General features: G+C 36.7%; 2 protein-coding genes across 2 annotated transcripts in view; both read left to right on the top strand.

Annotated features, from left to right (window-relative positions):
* LOC142349538 (tuberin-like) overlaps positions 1–12217 on the top strand; it is a 494816-nt gene that overhangs the window by 423110 nt on the left and 59489 nt on the right. The window lies entirely within an intron of this gene.
* The window catches only part of LOC142349543 (coatomer subunit zeta-1-like), a 116062-nt gene continuing 103982 nt past the window's right edge, over positions 138–12217 (top strand). The window contains exon 1 of the mRNA XM_075401176.1: positions 138–147. The gene's annotated coding sequence lies outside the window, so the exon portion shown is untranslated. The remainder of the gene's footprint in view (positions 148–12217) is intronic.

The following is a 12217-nucleotide window of genomic DNA, read 5'->3' as shown; positions in this document are numbered from 1 at the left end:
CATGTAGGTTCTACAGCAGAAAGAATTATTTTTTTCAGTGGTCTGAGAAAGAAGTACTTAACACGTTGTCAGATTTTGCGCTCAAAAGACTATCTATATACACTTAAACAAAAAGTGTTTTTCAATACAGTTAAGGTCTTATTAAATTCTTTTGAGCGCATATTAATAGTTCTGCATTTAGACTGAAATTTAGATAATCTAAATTTCTTACCTAATTTACCTTTTTAAACAATAAACATCAGTCAGTTTTCACCACCATAGATCAAAAATGCCCTCAAATTCCGTCAAAGATCAAGCTGCCCTCACAGAAAAGGATAGTGATGAGGCGCTTTTGGAATACGCAAGCTCGCTGAGCTATAATTTTATTATTGAAGGCGAATTTCAACCAATGGTTATACCATACAATAGCGTGATGTGGCCGACAGCAGTAACCGTTAAAGAGAAAGTCCATCTCAAAAAAGAGCCTTATAAAGCGAAGGTGACTCTGAACTACCAAGGAAAACATGTTCGATGTTTGCTGATTGAAGTAATTGCTACTGTCCTCCTTGATTCTGCAAAACTTCTTGATGCTGAGATGCATGTTGATGCAATCAGCTCGTTGAGCCTTGAAAGTCAGCAGCCTTCCACTTTTCTCATGGCTTCGGTTTCCCAAGATGACGCCGCAGCTTGCAAAAGCGATCATCACAGAGAATTGTAGGGCCAATTGAGGCCTCTTATTTGTTGAACAGGTAGAATACCTCGCTACTCAAAAGTTTTCTGAAAATCTTGCATATTAAAATTGTTTGCATTTGATATCTTGTTGACAATTTTGAAATGGGTTTTTAAACTTTGTAAGTTTATTCATTTACTTTATTCTGATAAAATGTTCCTGAGTGCCAAAGAGCCACAAAGTGACCTAACATTTTACTTATGCTGGTGTTTTTTCTTCAATGCTTAGCAAAAAAATTTTGTGTTCATCAAAGCTTTTCTTCTTGTGTTGAGCTGTTGACAAACTATGCGCAATCAGTAAAGTCTAATTAACTCTCGGTGGTTTTTGCCATACTTCTGTGTTTAATCTATTTAGCTGGATCTGGTTTACTTTCCCAGTAAATTTTTACTGTTTGCAACAAAGTTTTCAGAGACGTAAAAAGCTCAAAAGAGGATGATAATCTTGAAAAAATGAAAAAGCATAATCAGTGAAACGCTGAATTTTTTTGTTTGAACTTTTCGAAGTTTTTGAGTCGGTTAATGTTTTGTTGCGGGACCTGGGCTAAAATAATTTTAAGTTGCTTTTATACCATAGATTGAAAATGAATAGACCACCAAGAAGCACGAAAAGCCAGTGTTCGCAAAACTATGCGGATTTTGATGACGAACTGTTGAAGCGTGCAAGGTTGCTGAGTTGGCTCTTTGTCAATAAGGGTGACCTCCAACCAATAGTCATACCGTAAAATAGCGTGATGTGGCCTACAGGATGACTGTTCAGGAAAAATTAAACCTGGAGAAAAAGCCTGCCAAAACGAAAATCACTCTACAATACGAAGGCAAACCAATCGAATGTTCGTTAACGGGTGTCGTCGAAATTACAATCATTGAGGGTGCAATAGCGTACGTACATAAAAGAATGGTAGATGCAGGAGGAGCACTGAATGATGTCAGTCTACGTGAAAATCAGACGCCGTCAAAGACTTTTAGGAATGTTTCAACAGTCGCTTCGGAAGTCGAAGAACAAGGTACTGCTGTTAGCAGAAAGAAGGCGAGCGTTTCCCCTGCTAGTACTAAATCGAAAATTGTTATTAAAGTGATCCCTTCGAAATTAACAGAGAGTGCGTATGAACTTGTCTTGTCCTTCGAGCAAACGAATGTCAATGTTAATTTAAATGATGCGAGTTAAAATTCTTTGAATCCTCAGATGGAGAAGTTATCGGACGAGATTGTCAAACTGATGGACACAAAAATGAGGCACCTGATGGCTGTTCACGAAGAGCACGCGAGAAAAATCTCCCTGGAGAACAATCATTTTCAAAGCCGATTTGCTGAATTGCTGCAAAAGCAGAAGTAAGATCAAACTATTGGAGCTGTAGTGCCTCAGTCACCGAAACCCCTGATCTTCAACTCGCTTGATCTAATTAGCTTGAAGCCTGTTGGTGGACCTTCATCGTTTGGGAGCTTGCTAGCTGCAACTATTTGTGGCGCTGAAAGCTCGTGTGACATGATAACTCAAAGACTGGACATAAAAGTTACAAAAAACAACTGCCGAAAGGCCGCCGATCCTGAAAAATAGTCTCTTTTTAAGGAAGGTGTGGGTCGTTTTTTCCCTAACGAATCAAACAAAGCAGTGCGAGAAGCAATCAGGGGCGCCAATCAATACGGCACAGACATGAAGACCAAGTATTTGCACTCAGTTGACGAAAACAGCGATCCAAATGATCTGTAGGGCTAACTGTGGCCTTGTATATCAATTAACTCGCTAACTGAGGCAACAGAAATATGCTTGCTAAAACATTTTTTGGTTGAGACTAAGTTAATCTTGTATCGCATATTTTTATGTAATAGACGCCTTCACACTAAACTGATTATATAGTTATCAGCAATGTTTATTTCTCATCAGTGCGCCTACGGTTATGCCTTTTAATTTCCCAAGTTACTGAAAAAAATAACTTTTTGATATGATCTTCTAATGTTGTCATTTTTTAATGATGATTTTTTTTGTTTTGTCACCGGAATTGACACATTGCGCATCATAGGTCTACAGTTAGGCTCTCAAAACATCCTTATAATTGCTTCTTTAGTATGTCTATATATCAAAATTCTTCGTATCAACTTGCTTGTGCCACCACCGAGTGCTTGCATTGAAACGGCTGTAATTCAACTTAGATCTTCGTAGGTTTTTGAGAATTCCGATTACATTTGTTCTTTCACTATTTTGATAATAATTATATTTACGTTGAACAACCAATTTGAGTTCAACCTTTGAATTCAACACTTACCCCGTTAACTCTTCTCTGAACTATTAATTGCAAAAATCTGACTGTTATAGATACCGGTGAAATTTAGTTTTATTAAACTTGCTTGCTGTTATGCTTTTCTATTTCCCAATTTGATCAAATTATGGGCCTAATTGTTGACAGAATATTCTTTTTGTCACTCAATTTGACTTGATATTGCTTGTTAAAACTCTACAATTAGGTTCTCAAAAAGCTTCTGTGAAGAGCTGCTATGTTTACCTATATATCTAATCTGTTTATATCAATTTCCCTCTGCTATCAATCTAATCTGTTTATATCAATTTGCCTCTGTTTATATCAATAAAGTGCCTTTAAAGAAATTGCTGTAATAAGGGTTATTTATTTGTAAGCTTCTTGGGAACTTTGAAGACATATGCCCTGTCATTTTATAAACAAACAGTTTTCCGTTGATCAGACACTTTGTGTTTCAAAAATTAACGTGTTAATTTTTTGTGACCTATTTTTCAAGTTCAGTTCTCGGAGCTCTTGTGAACGGATAGAGGCCTCCAAAATCTTTTGTTCCCCTCAAAATTTCTTATTTTACAAAATGGTTTTAATTAGATAAAAAATGAAATGAATGTTTTTCTCATTGCGAGGAAAGCTGTTCAAATTGTCAACAATAAATGTCAGTGATGATCAATTTCCAGATGCTGAGGACACTGAAGCGAACGGCTGGGTGACTCTTCGAGACAGTATTTTTGAAAACAAGATAATTTTCAGTTGATTATATGTGTTTTGCGTCGGAGCATTCAGTACGAGAAGTTGATTGAAACCAGATGCTACAGAAAATAAGAAAATTTGGAAAATTTATCGGGCATTTCTTCAACGAATAACAAAGTCCTCGAATCATATCTGATGTTGACTTTCTAAGCAGAAATGTTGAAGCAGTCAGTAATGATAAAAGAAGAGCCAATTGAGGCTATCTGTTTCTCTGAAAGAGCCAATTGCTTCGTTATTGTTTTTTTTTCTCACAGTGCTTTGAATTTTATTTGCTGCTATCAGTAAAGTTATGTTTTTGCTGTCTTGTTGACGTTTTGCTATTTGGAGGATTCTCATAAGTTTATTTGCTTATAGGGTTCATCTGCACTCTTTCTGTGTGCTAAAAGTTTCCCAAGATTCCTCATTATTTTATACCTATAAATCTGTACGCGCTCTAATGAGTCAGATTTGTTTTCATGAGTGCTAATTTTTTGTCCTTTTTGGAATCTCAACGGGATATTTTTGAAATGCAAATTATCTTGTTTGCAAGGAGACGTTTTCAGGTTGACAGAATTACACTTTTCGTAGGGCCGAATAAGGCCCTTGCTCTCAACATTCTTTGTCTAATTCTGTCCGCGATATTTGCAAACTTTGTATTAAGGTTTTCCTAATCATAAATAGCGTCTTTATTGCGCCTCAAAATTTTGCTCCTTTGGGAAGTATTTAGTAATACGTGGCCTTTTGATTGTATTTTCTTAAATTGCTGAAGCATTGTAGGAGTTTTCTTCGTGCCTATGGCTGTCAAAAATTTTCACTTGAACTAAAAATAAGAGGATATTGAGTAAACTTGGGCATTTGGTTGTGTAATCTGTTTAGAAATAAGCAGGTTGTCTGTTTTGGACTGGCAGAATTTCCCTCAAATAATTGTTGTAACAGATAAATTATGGAAAAGTCTGTTGGATCCAAGTTACCCACTAAGTTCCAGGAGTCGGAAAATCGTGTAACCGAAATTGATATATTGAGTCGTTGCAGAGATCTGAGGTGGATGTTTGTGAATCTCAGAAGTAACGAACAGGTTGTTTTTTCCATACCATAGCACTTTTTGGCCCAAGGAAATGAGCTTGAACGAGAAACTAAAATTTGCATAAAGTGAGGTCGGCACTTTGATGATCCTGTGGATAGAGGGACAACTCATGAATTGCCTTTTCAGTGGAACAATTAGAACAAATCTTCTCACTACTGGCTCGGCTTCGCCATTCATTTTAGGTCGTAAATTGGCTTCAACATTATACGGTAGCGAGAAAAATTGTAATTTAATTGGTCAAAGACTTCGGTTGGAAATCAGCATCAGAAAAAAGAAAAATAAGTCCTCTCCAACTACAAAAGAAGCTCTGTTCAAAGAGTATGTGGTTCAATCTTTTCCACTTGAAATGACTTCGGCACTCAGAGAAGCAGTGTGTGGTGCCAATGGATTTGGTGCAGACATGTAAAGAAAGTTCGGAAGCTATTGAGGGTATAATCTCAATTTATAAGATTTTGAAAGTGCTTTCAAATACTGCCAGGAAAAACTCATTGACGCTATGCTTTGTTGCTTTGTTCAGTTATTGTCGGATGCTCTGAGCAGTTTCTTAAATACTTTTTCTGTAGATACCCTTTCTATTAGTGCAAAATCTGCCTTACTTTCACAAAAAGTTCTGATTGAATTTGTTTTTCTCGAATTACCGTTAGAGTTTGTAAATGGTTTTGTCAATTGCATAGAGTATATATGTCTGTAAACATAGAAGTTGATGAACTGAATTGCTCCGAAGCTGTTTTTCCTAATTTGACTCGTTTCACACACAACGAGAGGTCTTCAAAAGTAGAACTTTAATTGGCTATTTTGTGGAATATTTTTTATAGACATTGATAAGCCCTATTATGACTAAACTAAAAAACATAAAAGCTAATAATTATTGTCCAATTTGAGTTCTAATTTGCAGGAAGATTTCGATTTGTCTTTCTGTTCAAATCGCCAAGTGTTCTTTTGCTTGTTGATCAGTTCTTTTCTTATTGTACTTTTTGTTAGCACTAGTTTTCTTTAAATAAATTTGTTGACTTGAAACAATCAGTAGTTTCCCTTGTATATACCAAAATTGACAATATTTCTAATGGTCTCGATGGGTTAAATTGATATAGGTAATTTTCACTCTAGACTAGTGGAAACTTATTCTTTGATCTGTTCTATTCATTACCATAACAATTTTTTGCTTTTTCGTTCATTTATTTATTTGAAGACTACATTGCAGCATTTCGAAAAAAAATACTTTGTCTGTTTTCTCTCTTTTACCAATCTTTTCAAATTCTGTACCAGAGTGTGGGCCACTTCTAAAATTTGTTCAGCTAGGAGTCTGAAGGTAAAGATTAATTTAGGGTGTGCTTTGTAAAAAAAAAACAGTTTTGTTGTTCGCCTGAAAAATTATTCTGTTTGATATCGTTTTCTAGCGTATTTCAGTTTTTATAGTATTTTAAGAGGCTATCATGCCCCGTATCAGCAATAAACAACTACGGTACAGTTCCGACTCAGAGAGTGAAAATAAGCCTCTGCCCTTTGTCACAATTTATGCTTTCGGTACTGGACTGGATTCTCTCATTGACGCTCATCTAGACTAACACATTTACGGCAGGAGTTGAAATTTGACGACCTCGAGTTCCTAACAATTGTAGAAAAAGAGTTGGTGGATGAAATCTGTAAACTAAAATTGTTTTGTTTTGCTGAATTGCTGCAACGTAATACATTTGTTTGAAGCTAAGTTGTTTCTTTCAATAATTTACTAGTATCACGTTTCCTGTAAAAACTTTGTTACCTTTGTAAAAAAAATTTTCTAATTCGATTTGCGGATTCTCTGAATTGCTTTTTCCTAGGCCAACTGTCATCATTTTGACAAATCTGGTTTGATTAAATCAGATGATCGGTCATCTATTCAAAAATATTTATATGCACGCCTTCCTATCAATTCTGCTGTGCGTCGCACTCTGTTATCCAAACAAAATTCTCCGGTAAGAGCAATCAGATTTATGCAATAATCAAAATTGCCGTTTTGGGGATGCAGACAATTTCTAAACCTAAATTCCTTTATATAGTTAACATATTTATCTGGAAACTTATGAAGTTAGTATCTTTTTTTCTTTGTGCGATAACAAAATGACCTTTCCGCAGCAGTGGTAGTCCAACTCTGAATCAAAGTGAATGCAGTTTGTATCGTTTTTTCCTAAGAGAAGTGCTGACAATCTTTTACGTTTTCCTACTTCAATGTTTCTTTCGGACATCTGAATTAACTCAGTTCAAAGCGTGCTGGAGCAATTAATTCTTTTGCTGGTTATTCTTAGTATCGTAATCCCTAAGAGTAAACTTTTTGGGAGCTTTTTTGCATCCAACCACCAATTATCAGAAAGGTTCTATTGGAAGCTCGTTTTTTTTAATTGTTCTGTCCGTAGCTTGTGAAAAAAACAAAAGGTTCTTGTTAAATAAATTGTGATGAACGAATGCTCCGAGTTATCAATTGTTCGAAAGAAATTTGTCTTAAAAAATGTTTTCTGTTGTGCAATTTTGGGAAAATTTTGTCTGCTGTTTACCTAAAATTTCCAGAGTGTTGATTTGTATGTAGTTTCTCCGCTCCATAAAGTTCTGACCGATATGTTTTTTTTGTTGAGCAACAGTTTTGTGTTGAGCAACAGTGGAAATGCAAATTGAAATGACTTTTGCTATTGATAGATTTGACTTCTATTCTATGCAGGCGAGGCCTTTACTATTTGTAGAGTTGATGACTATTCCGCCATTTTCAATTCAATTAATTAGTCGGCGCTTTTACTGAAGTTTCGAAGACTAATTTTTTCAGGGCTATTTTTTTCTCAGTCCACTCCATTGTTTCTACTCCGATATTTTTACTCCGTTATTTTTACTCCCCTATTTGAAGTTATAACCTCAATTCGATTTAGACAAAAACGTGAATTGATACGTAGGACCGAGTGTGGTTCTTTTTGTGAACCTGTTAATAAAGTCGGATTAAAAATTTGAGAGCAGGACATGGAAGAGAAGAAAGAAAGTCGATCAGTTATCCTTGCTCAATGCGACACTCACGTGTCAAACGACTTGACAGCAAAAAATAACAGGCGCGTGAGGTCAATGGTAACTGAAATTGACAATGAAGCCTTTAAAAATTGCTAGATACCGGGACGTCATATAAAAAAATCTGTAACCTATTAAAATCCTGTTACCAAGAAGCATTGGAAGCAGGATTTTTTTTGAGCACGATGACTTTGGAGGACACAGACTGTTTTACGGCAAGGATGACAATACCATTTTCAGTGAAATCGTGACCTGTTGTTGCCGAACCTTGATGCTCTCCTTCAAAGTATTAAAGGTGAAGAGCTTTTCCTATTTGAGCCCATTTCAATTTTTGCAGGAAACGAGATCTGCCGAAACAATCGAATTATGATCGGTCCAGTCAGATTCGCAAACCTTTCCTGCAGACCAAATACTCAATATGTTGCCTGATATTACAAAAACCAGAAGTGTGTCAAATTGAAAATAATTAAAAATATACAGAAAGTGACGAACTGACTGTCTTTTACGGGGAAAATTTTTCCGGCGAAGGAAATTGGGATTACCAATGCCCACATTCAGAAATGCATGCTGAACGCACGTTGATTTTCAGTAACAAGCAGCTTCAACTAATATCAGCAAACTTAGAAAAGAGTTTTGTTTAGGCTATACAGCCGCAAAAAACAGGATGAACATGCTCCCAAGAAAATGAGGTCATATGAAATGCGTTTTTTACTGAAAGTGAGTCGCAGTCGCCGATTGATCATGAAGAGGGTTCGGCTGTTTTGGAGAACAGTTCTATGTTGTTCACAGATGAGGGCAACAACGATACTCCTGAACTGGAGAATAATGATGAAGACATTCAAATTGGTGATGACGATGCACCTGAAGACACACAGGACTTTTTGCCAGACATTTCTGATTCTTCAACTGTTCCACCTGACAGCCCTGATTTGCCCTGTTCAGTGGTCGTAGACAAATTCGAGACAGCCATCAGTTCAATTGTCGCAAAACATGGCACTCCTGATCAAGAGACCAAAGATTGGCTATCCCTTATGAGATCAGCATTTCTCGACACTAAATTACAAAGTTTTTCAAGTTTAAAACGTCGCTATCACGTCTTCAAGTCTCATTATCCGAATTTTGTTAAATCTTGTACTGACGGTAATATTGGGTGCTTGACTTTGTGAGTAAGCTTCATCAGATTGTTCAAAGCAACCTTGATTTTATTGGGGAATACTCGCAACAACAGGATCCCAACAAAGATATCAAATTACAGCCTTGTTTGTACTTCGATAACAAAACCATAACAATATCACTTGTTCATCACTCTGATGGTGTCCGCTTTGTGATGTCCAGAAGAGAACAGCTGGGGCCCGTTTGTTTAGTCGTTGCTGATCTGCCTCCAGTTATGAGATGCTCCCATAAAAACATTGTTCTGGCCGCCTTAAGGCGTGGTGCAAAGAACCAACATTGGGAGCCACTTTTCAATGACTTAGGTCAACTTTTGTCCCGTCGACTGACATTAGAGTACAAGCAAATGAGCTTGAATGTTACTTTTAATATCATTCTTCTGATAGCTGATATCCCAGCAACAGCATCTATGCTAAACAATCACCACCATCTTGCTAAATACGGCTGCACACTTTGTTTGATTGAAACCGACGTGTACCAGCGCTCACGACAACATCCACTGATAAAATATTCCACGCGCACGCAACAGATCTATTCGGAGCACATTCAGAGGGTTCAAATGGAAAATCTGCAGCTTTATATAGCTGTCAAGGTTGCCAGCCCGTTGTCTAAACTGGTCAAAAGTTTACCGCTGACAGCTCCACCAGACATAATGCATCAAGTATATCTGGGTGTAACTAAAGTTCTCCTCCAAGTTATCGTAAAGGCAACGCATCGAACTGACATGGAGTGTTTGAGACACACGGTTTCAAATATTAAACTACCCGTTGGAGTTCAAAAGGTCGGTTAGGTCGCTCAAAGATTGGGAGTACTTCAAGGCAAGTGAGTTGAAAGTTTGGTTGTTATATATCGGTCCCGTTCTTTTCAGCTAAACAATTAATGAAGCGAGAGCCAAGAGACTTTGTTTACATAGTTAAAGCAATTCGACTACTAATGCTAGACACAAGATTTTGCAATGAAGCAGAGAAACAGATTAATGGGTTTCTGGAAGACACGAAACTGGAGTATACAGAAACAGTTTTCTCTCCTAATATGCATGCCTTGTCTCATCTCACATGACAAGTGCGTAACTCTGGGCCACTTTGGACCACTTCCAGTATGATGTTTGAGTCTGCTATTTATCTTTTGAGCTCGAATTTGTCTGGTACTGTCAATCATCTGCCTTTTTTAGTAGAGAGATATAACAGAAACAAAGCAGCTTGGCGTTCCCCAATTGTCAATGACCAATTGTCAGACTTTTGTAATAAAATGCGAGCCGTTGAAGTTTTCAAGCACGTCAGCATCCCAAACACTGACGTTCCAGAAGACCTCAGAAAAAATGAACGCCAGTTTTATCGCAACTTGAGATGGAAAAATTTCGAGTTTGACATTTCAACTAACGGTAAAGATTCTTATGTGGCAGCTTTTTATAAAGTAGAAATCATCTGTGGAAAATTGCGAATGTTTTATTCGGATAAAGGCAAAGATTACGCATTTGTGGAACGTTTCAAAGTTGTTGAGTCTCATTCATCCCCATTTGAGTCTCAGTTGGTTCAGCTAATCAATCAATTTCCTTTCTTCTAGTTGAGGAAATTTCCGAGTTGGTCACTTTCAATCAAAAAGTTATATCCAATAAACTTTTGTTCTTCAGAACATCAATTGCAAAGTTTCTCGTACCGCTGATTTAGGCGTTTGAACACGATTAGACAGATTATTGGTTTGATAGTTAGTTGTTTGGCTTCTTGTAAGAACGAGACTGGTTACTAAACTAAATCTTCTTTTATAATTTTTTGAAACCCAGGACCCAGGTCTTGAATTAATTTGTGTGTTTTCAATGGTTTTGATGATTAAAAACTCTAAGGTGTTAAATTTGGTACAAGTATGAAGATGTTAATATGAAGATGTTAATATCATAACAATCGCTTGTGATTTTATGTGCCAATGAAGTAAATGTTTGCACAATTTCTTTAGTTACGTTTGCCAATTAGAAAGAACAGAAATCAATTTAAACTTTTTGACTTCTGGTGTCTCAGTTTTGAGTTTTTCGTTGAGTTTTTGAGCAATTGCGCTAAAGATTTTTTAAGTTCACTACATTGTGAAGTTGTTATGTTTAACTTCACAGCGGGCTGTTTTTATGTCAATTGATTAAAAATTTCTCAGAAATTTTTAACTTCGGCTTCCAGAAAGAACGAGACAGCTCACAAACTAAAACATATTTTAATATCGTTGTATGAAACTCAGGAAATCCTAGATGATCCTTATTCGAAATTAGGGAAACCATATAAGATCCCTATATGAAATCGAGGAAATTGAAGTTTTTCCTAGCACAACGATGAAAGCCTAGCTGATCTTCCTTAGCATTCTCTAGTAACGCAAGGATTAACTACCTCGTCGTATTGGAACCTTTATTGTATCTTTGATTTCTTACAAGGATCATATATGATTTCCTCAATTTCATACAAGGATCATATATGATTTCCTGGTTTTCATACAAGAACCATGTGTTTTCTGGCTCTGATATATCTACATGAATTGCTTTTCCGCGTTTTTTGAGGTAATGTGAGGTTATTGAAGATTTAAATCCTTGATTTCCCATAAGGATCCTTAACGATTTCATGCAAGGATCATATATGGTTTCCCGGATTTCATTCAAGAATCATATATGATTATCTAGGTTTCATCAAAGAATCATATATGATTTCCTCAGTTTCATGCAAGGATCATATATGATTTCCTTGGTTCCATGCAAGGATCATATATGATTTCCTTGGTTCCATGCAAGGATCGTACTAGGAAATACGTTTTGATTTGTATGACATCATATATGATCCTTGTATGGAACCAAGGAAGCGGCGACCCGGGAAATATTTACACATCATTCATATCAAGATAAGATTAGCATCATTCACACTCTTAAGTCGATGTGGACACAGAACGGCCAAAAAAAGGACAAGCAGTTTTAAGTTGAAAGCTTCCGAAAGTTTTTGAACTGCAAAAGAGAGTCGAAACAGATATCTCTCTCTCTCTCTCTCTCTCTCTCTCTCTCTCTCTCTCTCTCTCTCTCTCTCTCTCTCTCTTTGAGACGTTAGTTCGCCAATGAGTCAGCAAGAGTTTATATTCCACATTTTTGCAGACGAATCAGAGGCAGCGATATGCACAGCTGCTGACTTACGGTAACCAGAGACCCTGGAAATTTCATTTGTCATCAGCAGGTGCCGAGTTGTACCTCTCAGGCAAATGAAGATTCCGAAATTGCAACTGGAAGCAGCTGTTTTCG

Source organism: Convolutriloba macropyga, chromosome 11, assembly GCF_964194025.1.
Source record: "Convolutriloba macropyga chromosome 11, txConMacr16.3, whole genome shotgun sequence".
Classification (NCBI taxonomy): Eukaryota; Metazoa; Xenacoelomorpha; order Acoela; family Convolutidae; genus Convolutriloba; species Convolutriloba macropyga.
Note: the sequence above shows the minus strand (reverse complement) of the source record. Positions and strands in the feature narration are given on the sequence as shown.